General features: G+C 40.2%; 1 long non-coding RNA gene across 1 annotated transcript; it reads left to right on the top strand.

Moving 5' to 3' along the window:
• The first annotated feature begins 1,049 nt into the window (after nucleotides 1–1,049).
• LOC129392662 (uncharacterized) lies at nucleotides 1,050–17,617 on the top strand. Its single transcript, XR_008618940.1, has 3 exons — nucleotides 1,050–1,262; nucleotides 3,165–3,237; nucleotides 17,569–17,617. It is a non-coding gene; the product is annotated as an uncharacterized lncRNA (long non-coding RNA).
• The last annotated feature ends 2,816 nt before the right edge of the window (nucleotides 17,618–20,433 follow it).

Genomic DNA, 20,433 nt, shown 5'->3' with positions numbered 1-20,433 from the left:
TACCAGACAAGTGAAGAAAGCAGGATATCAAGTAGCACACGGTTCTTTCCCTTCCACATATGACTCCCCAGCCCTCCTCACGTTGGCAGGGGTCTCTGTGTCTCACACAGCTCAGCCAGAGGAACTCCCCATCACGAAGAGTGTGTGATCTGTGGCAAAAATTCATATTCAAACCCCATACATCTATGAATTGATGATTCTGGAGGTTTTCCTGTCACAACGCTGGGCAGTAAATTCTTATGCACTGCACATTCTCTCCTATGACCTGTGATAATGAAGAATACAATTTGTATGACTATTTGAAGACCTCAGATAATCCCCAAACCTAATTTTAAGTTAAAAGCTTTTTAAGTTTTCAACTTCCTATTTCAAGAAACAGCTGTTCTTTTGGTCAGTTCTTCCTTCTAGCCCTTCCTTCACAAATGCAAATGGAAGCAAAATGGCCCACCCAAATGTGTGCCCTGTTTCTTACATCCTCAAAGTATCACTGAAAAGTTGTATATGCACTGTGCATTTTAAAAGCACCCCAAAAGAGGCAACTTTCAGTTTAAAATCATCCTGCAGTAAAGAGTCCTTTGATTTTACAGTATTTGTGTCCTAATTTAGCAGCCTATGAGGTTCTGATTTCCACAAATCGTATTTACATAAAGTAGACAGTGTTCATGGAAAACTGGGGGGAAAAAATACAAATTATTAAGCACACACTAAGTGCCAGGTAATGTGCTGGACATGGCACACTCAGTGAGAACGAGGTGTGTTGATGACTCTGCTTCCAAGAAGTATTTTGCAGCCTGACACCAATGCTGAGGATGGACATGTTTCTAATGAAAGGCAAACTACAATATTTAGCACGGTTATGGAACAGTAAACGTGCGACTGCTTAAGACAGAACAATGAATCACGTTTCATTTCCCTGCCTGAACAAGAGAAGCAACTCTTTGTCCTGCCTTTCCTTCAAACTCAGCAGATGCTGGCTCCCCCCAAAGATAAAGCATTCTTTGTGCGCTGTGCCCTCAGCTTCCCTGGGTATTGGATGGCAGCTTCTGTATGCAGATGCTGAAAAATCTTTCTGGGAGTGTTGACATAGTATTTGTCTCTTGAGCACATGTTTATTTTTAGCGGTAAATTATCAGAGCTTGTGAGGCTGAAACCTCAGCTACTTTTTGCATGCGTTTTCAGTAGCTGAATTCCAGACCAGGGCACCACAGACTGCCTATCAGCCATGACGATGATTTCCAGAACTCCTCCTCCCATCTTGCCAGGTAACTGAAATTGATTAATGACTTACAAATTTAGCAATGGTCAGTGAGGGCCCGTAAAATGCTTATTTTCAGATTATTCATAGTTGGAAGTCTATTTATTAATCACAAAGAGGAATGAGGAAATATTTCTCTTTGTGGAGGTAGAAACCTTAGATCAGTGATCTCAATTCATTGCTCAGCATCTGCAGGGAGTCAGAGCGAAGAAAAATGGTCAAGTCCCAAGACCTGAGGGCAAACTGTTCAAATTGCTAACAGGGAGGTGAAGGCTGCCTTTGTTGCTTAGGATTCCAAGATGCTGCTTTCAGTAACATCCTTGATACTGAAGGAGAGTGGCAGGGGTTGCTCCACATCTCTTTGGAAGAGACCTGGGAAACACAGTGAACTCATACCCAAGAGAGGTGTTCTTCTGGGCACAGCAAATGAAGAGCAGGGCATCTGCACCAGGCCCTCTCCTTTGCATCTCGTTACCCTCAGAGATTTAAGGCTGCAGCGCCACTTACTGCAGGGTTTAAGGATATTATAGATTTTTTTTTCTTTTTAAAGTCAGAACTCTTGGGTCCAAGAAACAGATACTCAATCTAACTACTTACACTTTCAACCTAACTTCTCATACTGCTTCTTAAACTTGCAGTTACATCAAACAAACAAAACCCTGAGAAAATGAGTACCTACAATATGTTTTGCTTATGTCTGTGTGTGTTTGTTTCCTATAACTGAAAGTTTAAGAAATATATCCAAGAGTTCAAATGATGTCATCAGGGTCCTGTTACTCTCTCCATGTCTTCGCCCTGCTTGTCTTTGCCTGGCTTTATGCCACTTGTACACTCTTTCCATATGGTGGGCAATTTCAGTCTGTGGTTAGAAATCACAGTGGAAAAAATAGCTTCTCCTGCTGTCCATGTATCAATCCCCAAAAGAGGATTCTGATAGGCTCTACTTGGGGCACAGGCACATCCCTGGACCAATCACAATGCCTTAAGGGACATGATTGGATGATCTGAGGAGTCATGCACTTATTCCTATGGGGAATGGAGACAGGGCTGTGTTGAGATTAATAACTCCATTGGGATCTCACCGTGTAAGGAAGGGGTAGATTCTTCAAGGAAGGGATGATGATAAATTTTTTAAATGTCTACTACAACAGATAAGTGATCCATAAAACTCTAATGGTCTTAAAAATAAATAGGAGATTGCCAACTGTTCCTCCTTCTCACTCATGCTCTTCTTCTGCCATTCAAGGCAGTCCTTGATGCTATGTTAAATGTATAGACTTGGAATAGGTCCAAACAAGTCCTATGCTATGTATTAGCCTACAACTGATAAACCTTAGGTTGCTGCTGCTTTCATTAAACCTAATTCTTCTGTTACGATAGCATGTCATCCAGTGATGTTTGATAGACCATGATGGAGAGAAATATGAGCTTCTTGGGAGATAGAACTTGGTTTCATTTTATCTTTGTTTCTCCTATAACAATGAGCACCATGTCTAGCACATAGAGGACTCAGATCACTGTTGAATTGAATCAAGTAGGCAAATATGTTGTCTGGGGGTTTAATAGGTCCAATAGCTAAAGAACCTACATCCTCTGAGAACTTCTAGTTCCCCTAAACTCTTCCATATCAAGAATTTGATTTTTTTCAAAAAGATTCCCTTTAGCTAAAGACCTTCGAAGATCCTAAGCAGATAACATATGAGGTCAGCATATTGCAATAGCTGAATTTTTAGAGTTAGACCTGGTTTTAAAACTTCCAATGTCTTGGAGTATAGAGGTTTCTCAAAACATTAAAAATAGAACTATCATATGACTCAGCATTACACTTCTGGATATTTATTTGAAGAAAACAAAATTTGAAATTTTGTTTGAAAAGATATATGCACCCACCCCCCCATGTTCATTGCAGCATTATTTCCAATAACCAACACATGGAAGCAACCTAAATGTCCATCGATGGATGAATGGATAAAGAAAATGTGGTATGTACACACAATGGAATATATTCAGCTGTAAAAACAATGAAATCCTGTCATTTGTGACAACATGGATGGACCTTGAGGGCATTATGCTAAGTGAAATAAGTCAGACAGAGAGAGAGACAAATACTGTATGATTGCACTTATATGTGGAATCTAAAACAAAATAAAAAATATAAAAGGCACTGAGCTCATAGGTATATTCTGAGAACAGGCTGGTGGTTGTTAGATGTAGGGAGCGGGGAGGTGGGCAAAATGGATAAAGGGGGTCAAAACATACAAATTTCCAGTTATAAAGTAAAGTAAATCCTGAGAATGTAATGTACAGCATGGAGACTATAGTTAATAACACTGTACTGCATATTTGAAGTTGCTGAGAGAATAGATCTTAAAAGTTTTCATCACAAGAAAAAATTTTTCTAAGTATGTATGGTGATGGATGTCAATTAGATTTATTATGGTGATCATTTTGCAATATATACAAATATCAAATCAAATTATGTTATATAACTGAAACTGATATGTCAATTATACCTCAATAAAAAATTTCCAATTTTAATAAAATTTCCAGTAGGTTGGACTACCTTGGGCAAGTTATTTAATCTCTTGTATCCTCAGTTTCCCCTCATTATTATCCTCAGTGAAAGGGTAACAACAATACCTACCTCACAGATTGATATGTGGAATAATGGAAATAATATTTGAGAAATCTGGTACCTAATAAATGGACAGATATTGTGGTTGCTGTTGAGGGAACAGAGACAGATACTTATAGATGGGCCAGGAGATGGAAGAAGTACTTAGGGTGGTAAAAGGTTAGATGAGAAAGTTGAAGGTCCAGAAGAAAAAATTCATTCACTTAAGACTTGCCCACAACAATGTATTTGTGTTGTGGTGACTACAAAAGCTAAAATCACTGGTGGAGAGGATGTGTCTCTTAATCAATTAATTTCCTGCCCATCTTGCATCCTTGGGGTGCAGCCCCCACCTTTGGTCACAATATTATTTTTATCGCCATCTGGTGGTATCATAACAAAATTGCAGGGATAGCTATCAAAGTGAAACACCATCACCTGAGAGTAGATGACAAAAAAACTAATCCCAGAGGTGAGAACAGCTCTGAGGAGGCAACACCATTCAGTGACATTTTCATTAAACCCAAAGACACATTTAAAACTTTACTAGAATATGAAAATTTCAGAGAAATAGCTTAGTATTAAACTTTTTTTTTAATGTGTTACTGGAATATAAAAAGTCTCTCCAGAGAAACCTCCCACCACTAATGACTTGTGTTGAGTTAAGTAGTGTTATACTTGAGAAAGTTTTACCTTTCTCCCAATGCAAATCTATTTAAAGGTAAGCTAAGCTCAACTAAAAAAAAAAAAAAAAAAAATCCCAGTGTAGGCCTGCTGCTAATGCTTTATACATCCCATTTATAAAAGGACTGGTTGGTGTGATGTTGTATATTGATAACTGGTAGGCCTGTTGTTATATGTTGATTATTTCTGTATCGGCCCAACTGGAAATTATGGGTTGTGTGGTTTTCAGTACATAATCATTTGTTTTTAGTATGAGCTATGTGATAAAACTTATAAACATTTGGAATTTTCATAATTTTGAAAGTGTTTTATACTATGATTTTAAAAAGAATAAAGTCTAAAATAGTATGGAAAAAATTCAGTCCCATATTAGACCTCCATGGACCTGCACATGGTACTAGGATTGGCCTAGGGCTGTTTCTAGCTCAGGCTATCTGTATGGCTGTCTATTCTTCCTTCCTACAGGTCTAAGAGATCTGTCTGGTTTCCTCTAGGGAAATAAGAAAGGAATAACTCAGGTAATGGCAGAGAAAATTTTTAAAAGGGTTAAAAAATCTTACATTCCTTTGGCAAATGTCCTTGCTTGATAATTCCTGTTGGCTCTTCCTCTATGCCTGACAGACTTCTCACAATCAATATGGCTAAAACTCAAGTTAATCTTTTCCTTGCCAAACCTATCAATTCATCATTGATTACCAAACTGTGCTGATGGCACTATTTCCACCCAGTCCACCTGACTAGAAGCTTGAGTCACCTTTGACTAGTCCTTGTCCTTTATCTCTATATCAAATTGATCACCAAGTACTTTCCCAGGATATATCCAAATGGTTTCTTTGTTCCATTATCACTGTCACCGTCTGATTTAGACACAACTGGCTTTCACTTTGACTTTGGTAAGAGTTCTCCGTGGCTTCTCTCCTTCCTTCCCTACACTCTTCTTTCCCATTTATTATCCATGGAACAGAAAGGTTATTTTTACAAAACATAGATATAATCATTTACCCCCTTGCCTAAAAAACAAAAGACAGTCATCCAAGAGTTTGTTGATAACTTTGGTCCATGCAAAATCTTTTCAATATTTAAGAAAGAAAGAAAAAAAGAAAGAATTGAGAATCATTACATTAATATTGCAAAAAAGTTTATAGATAGGTGAAACTTAGTGAAGCAAGATCAGCACAATTTATTAGAACTTAGCCTAGGAAACTATCCTTTATTACATTGAGAGTTATATCAGAATCCTGTTAAGATCATGACTTCTTATAGAGATATATCAATCTCTATCTGTACCTCAACATGGAGACTTAAAACATTAATCAGTTAAAAGCTAAGCAGACTATATTATTAAAAGTTGAGTCATTTTTCTATTCAAATTAATTACCAAAATTACATTAAAAAGTGACAAAGATAATGAACTACCACTATTCTTAGTTAATTCCAACAGACCATATATACTTTGAACAACAACAGAATAACACATATACTGTTTTAAAGTGTTTGGAAGCCTAAAGGAAAATTTTTAAATACAGTAATGTTTTTTCATAATTTTCTAATTATGGTATAAACAATTAATAAACAATGTATTTTTTGCCTTCTTACCATTAAAAAATGTTGTTAGATATACCCAAAAGGTTGTATGCAAATATATGTAAATTACCAGATAATACAATAAACAACAGAAATCTGCCACCCACCCAAGAACAGGAACACTAGCTATAATATCCATATATCTGTTTGTTCCTTTCCTATATAGCCCCCATTTCTCCTGCAAAGGTAACCCAATCTGAGACAGCTGTTGTACCAGGAGTGGTTGGAGAAAATGGGTGATAAGATGAGATTTTGAAGCTGGATCATAACCTACTTACTGGCAATGAGGTCCCTATCACTGAGGTAGGAGGAGTAAATACAGTACCTGGCCCAAGGTGGCAAGCCATGGTTAACATTCTCACCAGAGGTGAATCGGGATGGTGTACTGGTGGGGCGTAGAACATTAGCTGGTGTGACATAACAGGCAGCTGAGAAGTATGTGGGGAAATGGTAACTTTAAGGCCAATGAGATTGGATGGCTATTGCTACTGTTGATGCCCTAGAAAAAAATGATGAAACGCTGTAAGTGATGAAGAAGTAATTTGAAAACCTTGGTATGAAAACAGAGGGCTTCCCTGGTAGCTGACGAAGGGCTCTCATAAAAGAAGCCAGATGCACACAATTATTGTAATGACTGACTAGATTGGAGGGACAGCCAAAGGAGACTACCCTACAAAGACTTACAGAGAAGGGTAATAGAACATGGCATTCTTAGACCCAAAATAGATGGGCAGCTGACAAGGGTACTACTCAGTTTTCACTGTCAGGAAAAAAAAAAAAAGATAAAGGAACAAAAGACTAAGGGTAGTATCCCCTGTAAAAAGTCATAATCTTTTGCTTAATTTCTGTACGTGCACCAGTTTTCAAACTTAGAACCTAGAAAGTGAAGAGAAGACCAGGTCCCCAGGAGGAACTAAGTATGCCATGGTGAATATACGTGGTAATGACTAGCCCAGAGCTTCCCCACAGGGACCTGTGGCCATTTACTCTGGTAACTGTATATTTGGGAAAGGGCAGTACCCAAATATTCCTAGGACTGTTGGATAGGTGTCATCATGGCCTATTAGCGTGGAGAACAGTAAGGCCAGGTAATAAATGAAGCCCTAGCCAGAGTCAACTTACAGCGGGTCCCCTGGGTTCATGGACTCACCTGGTCCATAGTCATTTCTTTGGTCTCGGAATGTATAGTTAGAATTCCTGTGCATGGCAATTACAATACTTCCCATATTGGATCTTTTGCCTGTGGGGAAGGCAAAGTGGAGGCCTCTGAAACTGCTTCTCTGGGGGTGGTAGTAGAGATTGATGTCACTTTTAAGGATCTAAAGCAGCTTGGGAAACTTTCTCTTGAAGGGCCAGATGACAAATGTGTAAGGTTTTGTGGGCTTAAAGGTCTCTGTTGTAACTATTGAAAGTTGCTCTTGTAGCAAAAAGTAGCCACAGGCAATATATAAACAAATGGGCATGGCTGTGTTTCCCCAGATATGGTTTGCTTCTGCTGGCAGCCTCGGGCTCTGTGCAGGGGACCACTTCAGCCTCCCTGGGGGTCTTGGCTAGCACAAGGAGTCTCAAGTTCCTTTTACTCTTGCCACAGTGGGCCATGCTATTGTCCCACCAGCCTTGGTAACCCTGTCCCTTCCAGCTGCCCCAGCTCCTGCTACGTCTGCTCTCAGGTGATTTGGGGGGGAAAGATCTCTGAACATATCCCCTGTCTCTTGTGAAGCCAGTCATGTCTCAGTGTGCCTTCAAGAGGATTTAGCAGCAAGAGAGTCCCTCAGAGCATCTAGTTAGCCATAGTGATGGAAGTGACGACCTTTGTTTTAAAAATACAATAGACAAGGATTTATTAGGCCAAATGTGCGAGACCCTGTTCTTTTACTCTATACATGTTTACACACGTGTAATTGAGCATGACTCTGATAAGAGTGTTTTGAAGCTAACTGTGTGCTTTAGATAAGTATTTTTTGGAAACTATTTTATCTTTTAAGCATGGAAAATTGGAAATGTCTACAAAAGGAGAGATCATGGTAGAATAAGCCGTTATGTATTTTTTCATCCAACTTCAACAATTTTCAATTCATGGCCAGGCTAATTTCATCTATCCTCTCCTCCTTCCTCTTGATTATTCTGAAGCAAATCCAAGACAGTCTATAATTTATCCATAAATATTTGAATAAGTATCTCTAAACAATAAAGACTATTTTTCAAAAACATAAGCACCTAGAGATTTGACAATGATTCCTTTATGTCATCAAATGTAGTAGGGATGTTAACCCTTTGTGATATCAAATTTTTTTCCAACTTTGTCTCCATACTTTGCTTATAGTGTATTTTTGCCATTTAAAAGTTATTTTTGTTTTATATAGTCAAATACATCAATCTTTCCCCTACTGCTCTGGATATTTGAGTTCTAGTTAAGAAAGTTTTCCCCATTCCCAGATTTTAAATTCACTTATGTTGTTTTCTTCTAGTTATTATATGGCTTTACTTTTAAAAAAAATTTTTACCATTTTAAAAAATTTATTTATTTTGGCTGTGTGGCACGGCTTGCAGGATCTTAGTTCCACTAGGGACTGAACCCGGGCCATGGCAGTGAAAGTGCCGAGTCCTAACCACTGGACTGTCAGGGAACTCTCTTTATTTTTTTTACACTTAAGTCTCCTATCCATCTGAAATTTATCCTGGTGTTTGGTATGAGGAATTGATCCAATTTTACATTATTCCTTGTAATTCTCCAATTATTCCTAACCATTGACTAAAACATACATTTTCCCCTCACTGATTTAAGACATCAAGTTTATCATACATTATAATCTCATATGCAATTGAGTCTATTTCTGCATTTTCTATTCCTTTCCATGGGTCTTTCCCTCTTTTCATGTGCCAATACCACGCAATTTTAATTATAGAGGCTTGGTAACATATTTTAATAACTGATTCAACTACAGCTCCCCTACAATTGATCCTTTGTAAAGATTTTCCCCTGCTATTCTTGCTTGTTTTTTTACAAATGAACTTTAAAATCAGCTTAAAGCCCTCATACTTAATAGATACGGTTTTTACTAAAACAGAAGTATTTTGCTAGTTAAGTTATATTTACTATCTTACTTCCCTATACATAAATCAATATTTCTCAGTACACTGCAGTGATATTTATAAAAACCATGTATTACATAATATTGTATCCCTTATTTTGAACAATTTCTAGTATTTGTCTTTGCACTAAGCTGGAGAAGATACTAACAGAAGCTGAAGGTAGCTCACTAAAGGCCTCTATGCAAAATATCTGGTTGCCCCAGTTATAATTAACTCTCATTTCTCTAATGTTTAAATAAATCCCTCCTTGTTGGAGATCATGTCCTTTCAGAGGGATAGCACAGTGCTGGTTACTTAGTAGCTGCTTAGTAAGTGTTGGTTGGCTTTTGCATGGCAAATACACATTCTCATTATATTGTTTATATTTATAAAGAACTTACCAGAAGCAAAGTAGGGTGCTGAGCACTGTGCAAGGCATAAAGATGAGATGAGACTGAAAAGTTTACCTTCAGTAATTATCCCACAAGGCCCATAACCCAGAAGAGATGTGTAGACGAATGCTACGGAAAAAGAAAAGAAATTAGTCCCAGCTGGAGGACTGAGCAACAAGTTAGTAAGCCAGAGTCTTGTTTGTTATGAGAATTAACCAACTAAGAACTCTTACCTATCGGGGAATCAGGGTAGAACTATCAGTTTGTCTAATTGGTTTGCATGAAGAGAAATTAATGCACATTTCCATGTAAAGCAGTCAATTTTTTCCTTCCGTATTTACTTACTGTCCTGTAGATATGCCCCAGAGAAGTGCATATTTTTGGCCGGTGAGAAGGTAATGAGTTACTTGAAAGTCATTATTATAAAGAAGCTATTACTGCAGAATCATATTCAGGAAGGATTCCTCATCTGGATGCAAGGCACACCATTGCCTGATTAAGCCTTGGGAAGAGTTGGTGCACCCTGATGTAAGAGGGAGGGTGAGGCTCGGATATGGCTTTAGACTGCAATGTATTTCTGACTGCAAAACAAAATGAAATGAGCTGTGAAGGACCAAGCGATGCAGAGAAATCGGCTCTCCAGGGCTGACCCGTGAGCCCAGCCACCAACCAGCCATGAGCTCCCTTTTGCTTTGTCTTTGAACAAACAACCTCATTGTTCCCTTAGCTGTGTGTCCAACAAATGTTGTCCAGCTCTTGAACCTCTGGTGTGGAGGTGTGAGGTCTGGGACGTTTCATGCGGGAAGAAGTGGTCTCTGTGGACGTGCTCTAGCGAGGCACTCAGGTAGAAGCCTCTTCGGGCATCCCACTGGGCCCCTACAGGCTCTTACCGTGCCCCCTACCCACCCTGCTCTCAGCCTGCTGCTGATTCTGCATTTGCCATCCATTCACTTCAACTCGTGGGAAGGTGGGCCCTTCAGAAGAGATGCCCAAAGTAGGAGAACAGCTGTGATGGGAATCCCTCAATGTTGGGCATTGCCGCAGAAGATGAATTCCTGGATGCTTGTCAGGCAAACAGGCAGAGACACATCTCATACTACACTCTTTCGAATAAAATTATCGTTTTATTTAAAATTTTATAAACCCAACTGTGGTTAATTCTATGTGTCATCTTGACTGGGCCATGGGGTGCCTAGAACCCTGACTAACCTACCAGCCTTGTGATAGTATTGCTTATTTTGTTGAAATGTTCAGTATGACACAAATGGTACAGACACAAATGATAATCTGATTTATTCTCTTACTACGTCCTTGGGAGTGTTATAAAGAGTCAGAGAGGATGACTTCGCCAAAGCAAAAAAAATCTGTGCTTGTAACTGGAAATAGATGATAAGACACATGACTCACATGTTAATTTCTACTAAACCATATTGCATCCTGAGAAACACTCACTTTCATGTAAAACAGAATCTTTTGCTTTCTGTATCTTTGTGGAGATCTGAAAGAGTTTCTAGTTGTCATTTCGAGAATTTTTGAGGCCTGTGAGGTAGGTCTCATTACTAAAATCTCACTAGATTTCTCATTTGAGTTTTGTCAGTGATATGTTATCATTCAGACAATATATATGCCATCAAAAGATACTATGGGGCTTTCCTGGTGGCGCAGTGGTTGAGAATCCACCTGCCGATGCAGGGGACACGGGTTCGAGCCCTGGTCCGGGAAGATCCCACATGCCGCGGAGCAACTAAGCGCCGGGCGCCACAACTACTGAAGCCCGCGCGCCTAGAGCCCGGGCTCCGCAAAAAGAGAAGCCACTGCAATGAGCAGCCCGCGCACCGCGGTGAAAAGTAGCCCCCCCTCGCCGCAACGAGAGAAAGCCTGCACACAGCAACGAAGACCCAACGCTGGCAAAACTAAATTAAAAAAATAATACTATGGCCAGAGTGACTTAATAAAAACTACACGGCTTCCCTGGGGGCGCAGTGGTTGAGAGTCCGCCTGACGATGCAGGGGACACGGGTTCGTGCCCCGGTCCGGGAAGATCCCACATGCCACGGAGCGGCTGGGCCCGTGAGCCATGGCCTCTGAGCCTGCGCGTCCGGAGCCTGTGCTCCGCAACGGGAGGGGCCACAACAGTGAGAGGCCCGCGTACCGCAAAAACAAACAAACAAACAAACAAACAAAAAAAAAAAACAGTACAGCATCCCGTGGCCCAATGTTACTTAGTGTATTATCCAAAAAAACCCACAGCCTAGCATCCAAAGGTAATTAAAGAGCCATTCACATCTTTGTGTTTTTCAAAGAACTTTTATCATCCAGTTATTGAATGGTTTTACTTTATGATCTGGTTCACAACCTTTAGAAACCTTCCTGAGGGTCTTTCTTCCTCTCCAGTTTTCTCAAACACCAAGAAATGAGGAGATTCTCATTCTTTTAACTTACTACTCACCTTCTCACCAGCTCTCTTCTCTGTCTGTGTCTCAGCCCCCATGACCCTGGTCTCCTCCCACTTCCTCGTACATTCCTGGTCCTATTTTTCTCCTGTTCATGTACCCCATTCTGACTCTTAGAACCTGGAACCTGGGCTGGCCAAGAAAGAAGACTATCTGTAAAGTAGGGGAGAAGAAGAAGTTGAGAGGACAAAAATGTTAAGTCTTTTTCAAGATGAAATCTTAAAATGCTGATCTTTATTTTCTCTCATTGTCAACTTAGAGGTAGCACCTCACGTTAGCCAGGGATAAGAGCCATATTAGCTGTCGCTTCAAGATCCTGGGTATGTTTCTTTTTTTCTTCTTCTTCTTTAATCGAAGTATAGTTGACTTACAATGTTATATTAGTTTCAGGTGTACAACATAGTGATTCAATATTTTGATAGATTATACTCCATTTAAAGTTATTACAAAATAATGGCTACATTTCCCTGTTATACAATATATCCTTGTTGCTTATCTATTTTATACATAGTAGTTTGTATCTGCTAATCCCCTACCACTATCTTACCCCTCCCCCTTCCCTCTTCCCATTGGTAACCACTAGTTTGTTCTGTATATTTGTGAGTTTGTTTCTGTTTTGTTATATTCACTCATTTGTTTTACTTTTTAGATTTCACATGTAAATAATAACATAAAGTATTTGTGTTTCTCTGTCTGACTTATTTTACTAAGTACAATAACCCTCCATGGTACATGTTGCTGCAAATGGCAGAATTTCATTCTTTTTTATGGCTGAGTAATAGTCCACTGTATATGTGTGTGTCTGTGTGTGTGTGTGTGTGTGTCCCCACATCCTCTTTATCCGTTCACCTTTTGATGGACACTTAGGTTGCTTCTATATCTTGGCTATTATAAATAATGCTTCTCTGAACATTGAGGTGTGATGTATGTTTCTTTTATCCATAGTTGCCTGCACAGTAGCCCTGGCTTGCCCATCAGTAGAAAGCTGGCACATCTCTGAGACTTTGCCAAGCTCCATCCAAACCCTCTTGTGTGTTTGCTCATCCTTTTCAATGATCCAAGACACTTGGACCCCTCCTCCTATATACAGATGGTGTCAGGCATTGACAACCAGAGGCTGTGTGATAGAATGGAAAAAAAGCCTCTGTGCTGGTGCAAGGTTGGACCCCTGTTGTACATACTACTGGCTCATTTTATCTCCCAGGACAACCCTGTGGGATGGGCAAGGGCAAGTATGAATATTACTATTCTCATTTAATAGTCCACCAGGCTTGGCATTTCTGTTAAATGTTGGTGAGTGCTTCAAAGCAGCAGCGAGAGTTGTTCAGACTAACTGTAATTTTATTAACTCACATTAAGCATCCTGGATAGTTTTTCCATTTCTATACTAAAAAAAGTCTATATTCAGATATGAAGTAAACATCTCTTTTTTTTCCACTAGAAATCACACACTGCATCTTTTACAAAGAAAAATATTGAATTTATAAGCATACTTATACTGTAATCATTTCCTGTGATTATTTTTCATTTTTATGCTAATATAACTAGAATTTATGTAGTGCATTATTTTTCCATAGTGCGTGTATTCTGATAGATACAGAAAAAGGAAAAGCACCCAAAAACATATTCTGAGAAGAGCCATAAATACACATTTTTATCATCCTTATTAGCAAAACATTCTTTATTCTCTCTCTCGCCTCATTAGAAACAATCCATAATATTTATATACATTACATAGATTTATAAATAGATTTATTTATAGAAATAAAGTAGATAAGGACCTTAGTACACTAAAGAACAAATCATCCATAGATTTCTGTGACTCTCCTAAATTTGCAGCCTGTTCAGATACATGACCTGACATTTCCTTGGTCTGTGAGGTTTTGGGGGACCATTATGCAGATTACGAACTCACCTCTTGGTCAACTGATTGCTCTGATTGACACAAATTATCTTTGGGCAACAATACGTGTATAAGGGCGGTGCTTAAAGGCATGACCCTTGACAGCCCAAGGAATATACCTGAGATGAAAAAGGAAGAGACCTGGCCATAACAGCTCAGATGTCCATACTATGAACATTGGCCAAACAAGGTTTCTAGAGACACCCCGTGGCGGGGCGGGGGTAGGGGAAGGACAAAGTAAATGGCAGGTCTGCGTCACACTGAGGAGGTGAGATTTAACACCCAGTTGCTTGGTATTGTTTTCTCCACTTAAAGTTTTAATTTAATAATCAGGTTTGAGTTTCTTTTTCTGACCAGGAAAAACAAATCAAGCTTGAAATCTGTGGAAGTGTTTGCTTTCCCCATGACAGAAGCCCAGCAACCTTCCTGTTCTAGGTACGTTTATGAAGAGAGAGCTTAGGGAGCTGAGTTTGTCTCCATTTTTTAAGGGACTGAATAAAGATAGATATGATAGAGAAAAGCCCAAGACTGATAACGATTGCTGAAAAGAGAACTCAGATTGTGCCGTGTTTAAGACACCAGCAGGGTCACCCCTGCCAGTGTTCCAGTCATGGGTGTTGGCCTTCCCTGGACTCTTCTGATCTCATGGGCCTGTGTCCATCCTGAAGCCCCCCAGGACAGAAGCCCATGCTGCATGGCTGCTGCCTAATTGCTTGCTTTCTTGCATTGTTCCCTAAAGCTCATGCCAGTTTCCTTTCTTGACGGGTCCATCCCCCTGCATCTCCCACTCTTTGCACAGTGTTGATTCATGGCAAAGTGCTTCAGCATCTGGAATGCGGATCATATTTGAAAGTATTAAGCAATGTGCATGTCATTTTTCTCACTTGTAAATTGTGTCCTCTGACAGCCATGGGAAGCTCCAGGGAAGGGATGGGTAATGCCTTCAGAAAAGATGGATCTGATCAGAGCTGCTGATAGCACTTACAGTGCTTTTGTGAAAAGTAGAAAAAGGACCTTCTTGCTCTAGACACAGCCCGGTGCCAGGGCTCCTGCTGGGTGAGCAGAGGACAGCCTGGATTTCCAATCCTACTCGTTGTCTCATTCTTGCACAGGCCACATTCTGTGTGACTGCCCATGGTGGCCCCTTATGGAACATAGGGCTTAAACTCTGCTAAACTGGAAGAAGGAAAAAAATAGCTCATCCTTCTGGTCCTTAGGGGGTTGGGGGGAGGAGAAAGACAGAAGTAAAAGAAGCATCCACCATGAGTCCTGATCATTCCTTTTCAGAGAGAAATCCCAGAGGGTGAGGCATTTTGCATAAGTTCAGGGGAAAGCCCAAAGAAGGGGATATTTATCCCCATTCCTATTTGGGACTCTAGGAGGATACCCCCTTGCAGCACGTACCTTGTACTCGCTGTAAAGTGATGGCACAGTGTGGCTGGGCAGAGAGGAAGACTGTGCTAGCATTGCTCTGCCTTTGTCCGGCGTTGCAGAGACCTCAGTGGTCTGCATGGTCTGTCAGAGCACCTGGGGACTGAGAGTTTGGCTGGGCAACCTGCCAGAGGGAGTCACCACAGCAGGGACATGGTGACCTATACAGAGCGCCATCCAGGGTGGCCATCGAATGGAAGCCACAGCCAAACTTCAGGATGTCAATGCCAGGGAGATAGTTGGGGTGTGTAGACAGCAGAGGAGTGGGTTATCCCCTGATTGAGCCAAGGCAGCCACTGCCCATTCCTGAGTCCTAGATCAACACCCAATGCCAGCTGGGTGCCCCGCAGCCAGTGGACAAGGGCTAAGAGACCAGGCAGCAGGCAGACAGGTCTGAGCCCTTGACGCCCAGCTCTGAGGTCCTCCTTTCTCCTGCCACTCGGAGGTAACACACCCTCCTTCTGTTCTCCCAGACCAGGAGTAGGACATCTGAAAGAATAGCATTTGCCTGATAAAGATTGATTTATCTAAAGAGTCTAAATATTTAAATGATTGGATGAGACAGTGTTGACTAGGCTGGAATTTCATGTCGTCTCCTTATACAGTGGGACAGGGGCTTATAAGAGAGACTGAATCAGCTCTAGGAGATAAAAAAACCATTTTTTCCTTACCTGCGTTTGTGGAATTGGTCCCAACTTCACCCTCATTCCATATCCTCCCTCTAGCCATCATGTAGCATGAGTGGAAACCGGAAAAGCTGAGGGTTGGGGGACTCAGCCGAGAGCAAACATCTGGTTGGTGGTGAAGCTTGGACTTGAACCCAGTTCCTCTCATCCAAGTCAGGTCTCTGGAGGTTCCCTCAAAGGCCATGAACACGCTGACGCTGATCTGGGAAGAAATGTTTACCCAAGTGTCAAGTTCCTCAGAAGCTACCCTGAGGGTTTACACGCAAGTGAAATATTAAGGAATGGCTCCCAGGAGAAAGCAGGAAAGCAGCAGGGGAAGCAGGATGGGATGGGAGGGAAGCCAAGCAGGGCCATGACTTCAGAGGCAAGCCCAGCCTCAGCCTGATCATATGTAAATTACCCCTCAGATGTTGTCCACCTCTAAGGAAGGGATCTAGGCTTTCACACTCAAGCAGCAGTCAGGCATGCCCAGGCGCTTCTGGTTTTCTGTACATGAACCCAAAGAAACTCCAGAAGCCCAAGGGCAGTCCTCTGAAGAAGGCTGCTGATGGACGTGGTCAGAAGGCAAGCACAGAAGGGGTGGTGTTGGTAAAGAACAAATAAGAGGGGGCTGAGGAGATCTGGGATGACCATGGGAGCCCCTGACAATGTTTTCTCTCTCTCTCTCTCTCTCTCTTTGTTGTTTAAGGCTACCAGCCATCCTTTCTTGGGAAGAATAGTCCTTTATTCCAATGTTACGTACTTCCTGCTTTTTTGTTATTAGTGTTGCTCCTTTTAGGAAAACCTAGTGACTGTGGATAATAAGACACTGTATTATTGTTTTAATGTCTTACTTGGGCAATAAAAATGGCCACTGTCTCTTGGTTTCCCAACTTATTTTTGACATATTACTGGTCCACGAAACCCCAGAGTCTGGGAACCACTGCAATAGTCCATGTCACTTTTCTTTTTCAGTTGGTTTCCAAAGTACTTCCTAATCATCTCTGTGTGATTTAAAACAGGCAACTAAAACAATAAAGAGTTTGGAATCCAGCTCAGTAATAATTGTGTAAACACTGCTTTTCCTCCCAGGAGGGCCTCTGCAATCATCAGCAATATGCGCTTTCCCATGTAACTTGAAGGCAGCGGGGTGAGGGGAAAACTGACCCAGAAGGAGTGTCACAAAAGCTACCTTTGCCTCACCTCTCCATGAATCCTAGGCGGAACAAGTCTGGCTGATTTCATAGGTGGGAGAGAATCCTGCAATCTCATCAAGAAATCCCTAGAAAATCCCCAGATGTGACTGTGTGTGTGGGTAGATATGTGCTGTAGGAGACCCGGAGAATGGTGAGGAAGGATAATTGTGATCAGAGTGCAGTTAAATGTGAAAATTAGGAGTCAGTCGGTCTGTGCCTGTTCCTGCTCAAAGAAATAAGTTGCATCACCTAATATTCTTCCCAGTGACAAATTCTAAGAGCTGAAAGGTTTTTTTTTCTTTCCCTCTACTTTACCAAGAATGACTGAGTTTTCCATTTGGATAAAGCTTCATGCGTTTCTCATCTGCCAGCTGAAAATTGCAAACAAGAAAATTCTGTTCTTTGGAGCAGTTCCTGGAGCAGAGGAATAGTTTCAGTTGATCAAAAGAATTTATAGTGTCTGATGCTTTTTACTTTGAACTTTAAGAATCAAAGATTTATTTTTGTAAAAGAGTTTGGCTGATTTTTCAGTTCAGTTATATACTACTGACTCTTGAAAAATGCGTGATATTCAATAAAGGCATTCTAATGGTCTCATTTTAATGAGTAATAATCAGTATTTCTATTTTGATTCCATATGATCTTATAAAAAACTTTATTTTAAAGCTATGGTTTGGGATATAATTATATGTCTAAGATTGATTTAATGAATTATTATTATATTCAACTAATATTTATTTGTACCAAGTATGTGCTGGGCACAGTTCTAGGTGCTGGGATGCAGCAGTGAACAAAACCGTTAAAGCCGTAGTGTAGTAATTGCCAAAGAGTTAAACTGGCATTTCCTGTGAAATTGCCTTTGAAATAAAGTATTTTCATGGGGGTAATCCAATGTTATATAATGCAGGAATTGAAAGTTACTAACAAATATAGAATTGCTATTATTTTGTCCTCAGAGTAAAAAAGAAAGTTCCCCCCAAGGGAGAAAAGATCACTTTTTAATACAGGTGAAATCTTCTCTCAAAATAAGTAATGCATTTAAATAGAAAATAATTTTTGAAGTTCAGAAATTCCCATGTCTTTAAGATTTAAATAGCTTAGGAGTCAGGAAAAAACCTGGATTTCATCAGCCAGATGAGGACAGGGAAATCATGTCGAGAAAAGCCCTGATTTCCTTCCTGGAGACCAAGGTGACTTGTGGATTATCTAGATAATTGTCTTAATTCTCAACCTTGAAAGATGACCTGAGAGATAAGCTAGATCACGTGAAACTTATTTAGTGTCGTTTAGTTCTCTGGATTTGTTAACAATGTAAGGAGATTTACCGTTAACTGCATCAAATCACCAAACCAGGGTGTGTGAATCTGCTGAAGTATGTCGTGCTGAAATCTACAAAATCCCCAAAGAATTCCTTGTTAAGGATTCTGGGTGGACAAGTGATCAGGAGAGAACAGGCAGGCTCCTTTCAATGAATGACACTCTGGAATATGATCTATAGCTTGCTACATCACACTATCATCACACTGATGATGCCTCTTTTTCCTCTCTAAATATCTATTAATCTGTTGTATTATTTTGCCACATGATGCCAGTAAAGGGTCTTTCCATTAAATTTTGGACAGGGCCAAATTCAGTCTACAGAGGCCTTTCTAAATAAATATGGAGTTTTATACGAATAATAATGCTTCTCTAACCTAAAGGGATCTGCTCATGAGTGATTTAAAAAAAAGCCTCACAGTTATTTGTTAAATTCCTTCTTGGGTCCTAAAATTTAATTTAACAATAGTATTCGCTGTACATTTTCCATATACCAGACATTTCCCCAAGTACTTTACATGCATTATCTCATTTAATATCCATAAAATCCTATAACATAGCTACTCCTGTTTTACAGAATTAACGGAGGATTCGGAGAGGTTAAACAAATTGCCCAAAGTCACCTAGATAGTAAGGACTTCAAAGAGTCAGGACTGGAACACGTCCACTTGATACCACACTGATGCTACCAGAAAATGATGTCAAATTCCAGGATCATAAGCCAATTCCTGGTAACTTGGAGAAAGTGATGGGAATCTCTTCTCCTAGAGTCGTTTCCCCCTTCCATCCCACCCATGTAGCATTACGATGCTATTGTGCCTACAGTGTGAATTTCTCAGTTGAGTAAACACTCACCTAGCCAGCTGGATCCCACACCTAGCAGCTTCCTCGTACGAATAAACACTCGCTATTTATAACATTAATTACCCTGTGCAGTACAATTCTTTGAGGAAAATGTATGATGTGTGCTCAAAAAAGCATTTTTTCCCCACACAATCTTTTTAATCAAAAGAGTTGGCAAGAGATCATAAGAACATCATAAGCCTTGCACAGAATGTAAGAAAAATAAAAATACAACTGAATTTAAAGAGGGTGTGTTCATTTCAGAGATTGTTTTTGCTTCTTAATGATCATTCTTCCTTCAAGATCAAGAGGCTGTGTGTCTGATGAGGATAGTCCTATTCTGTCTCCAAAGGTTACTCTTTAGTTCAACTTTCCAAGTGACCCTATAATTAGAAAATAACATTGTGAAACAAGAAAGAAGCACACATATCATTTTAAAGTTTTGCATACCTGTGTGTTTAGAAGGGTTTTTTTTCTTTTAAGAGTGGAGATTCAGAAGTAAACTTAGAATTTCTGAGGCAAGACGTTTTTATTTTTTTTATTTATTTTCTTTTTTGCGGTACACGGGCCTCTCACTGTTGTGTCCTCTCCCGTTGCGGAGCACAGGCTCTGGGCGCACAGGCCCAGCGGCCATGGCTCACGGGCCCAGCCGCTCCGCGGCATGTGGGATCTTCCCGGACCGGGGCACGAACCCGCGTCCCCTGCATTGGCAGGCGGACTCTCAACCACTGCGCCACCAGGGAAGCCCAAGACGTTTTTAGAATTTAAATATTTTTGAGAGAAAATTGAGTTCAGTATTAAGACAGATGCATAAAAGAGAGAGCAAAATTGAATCCTTGTTTTTCAACTCACTCAAGATTCAAAATACCTAAATATTTATAAACTACAGCTGATATTTCTATAGGCAGTCATCTTCAAATTTTTAAAGTATGTAGATTTAGAGAATAATATATTATTCAATAATAAATTGCAGGTAAGCACTTGTCTACTTCAAATACATTCAAGTTTTCCAGCAAAGATACTT

Source organism: Physeter macrocephalus, chromosome 2 (assembly GCF_002837175.3).
Source record: "Physeter macrocephalus isolate SW-GA chromosome 2, ASM283717v5, whole genome shotgun sequence".
NCBI lineage: Eukaryota > Metazoa > Chordata > Mammalia > Artiodactyla > Physeteridae > Physeter > Physeter macrocephalus.
Note: the sequence above shows the minus strand (reverse complement) of the source record. Positions and strands in the feature narration are given on the sequence as shown.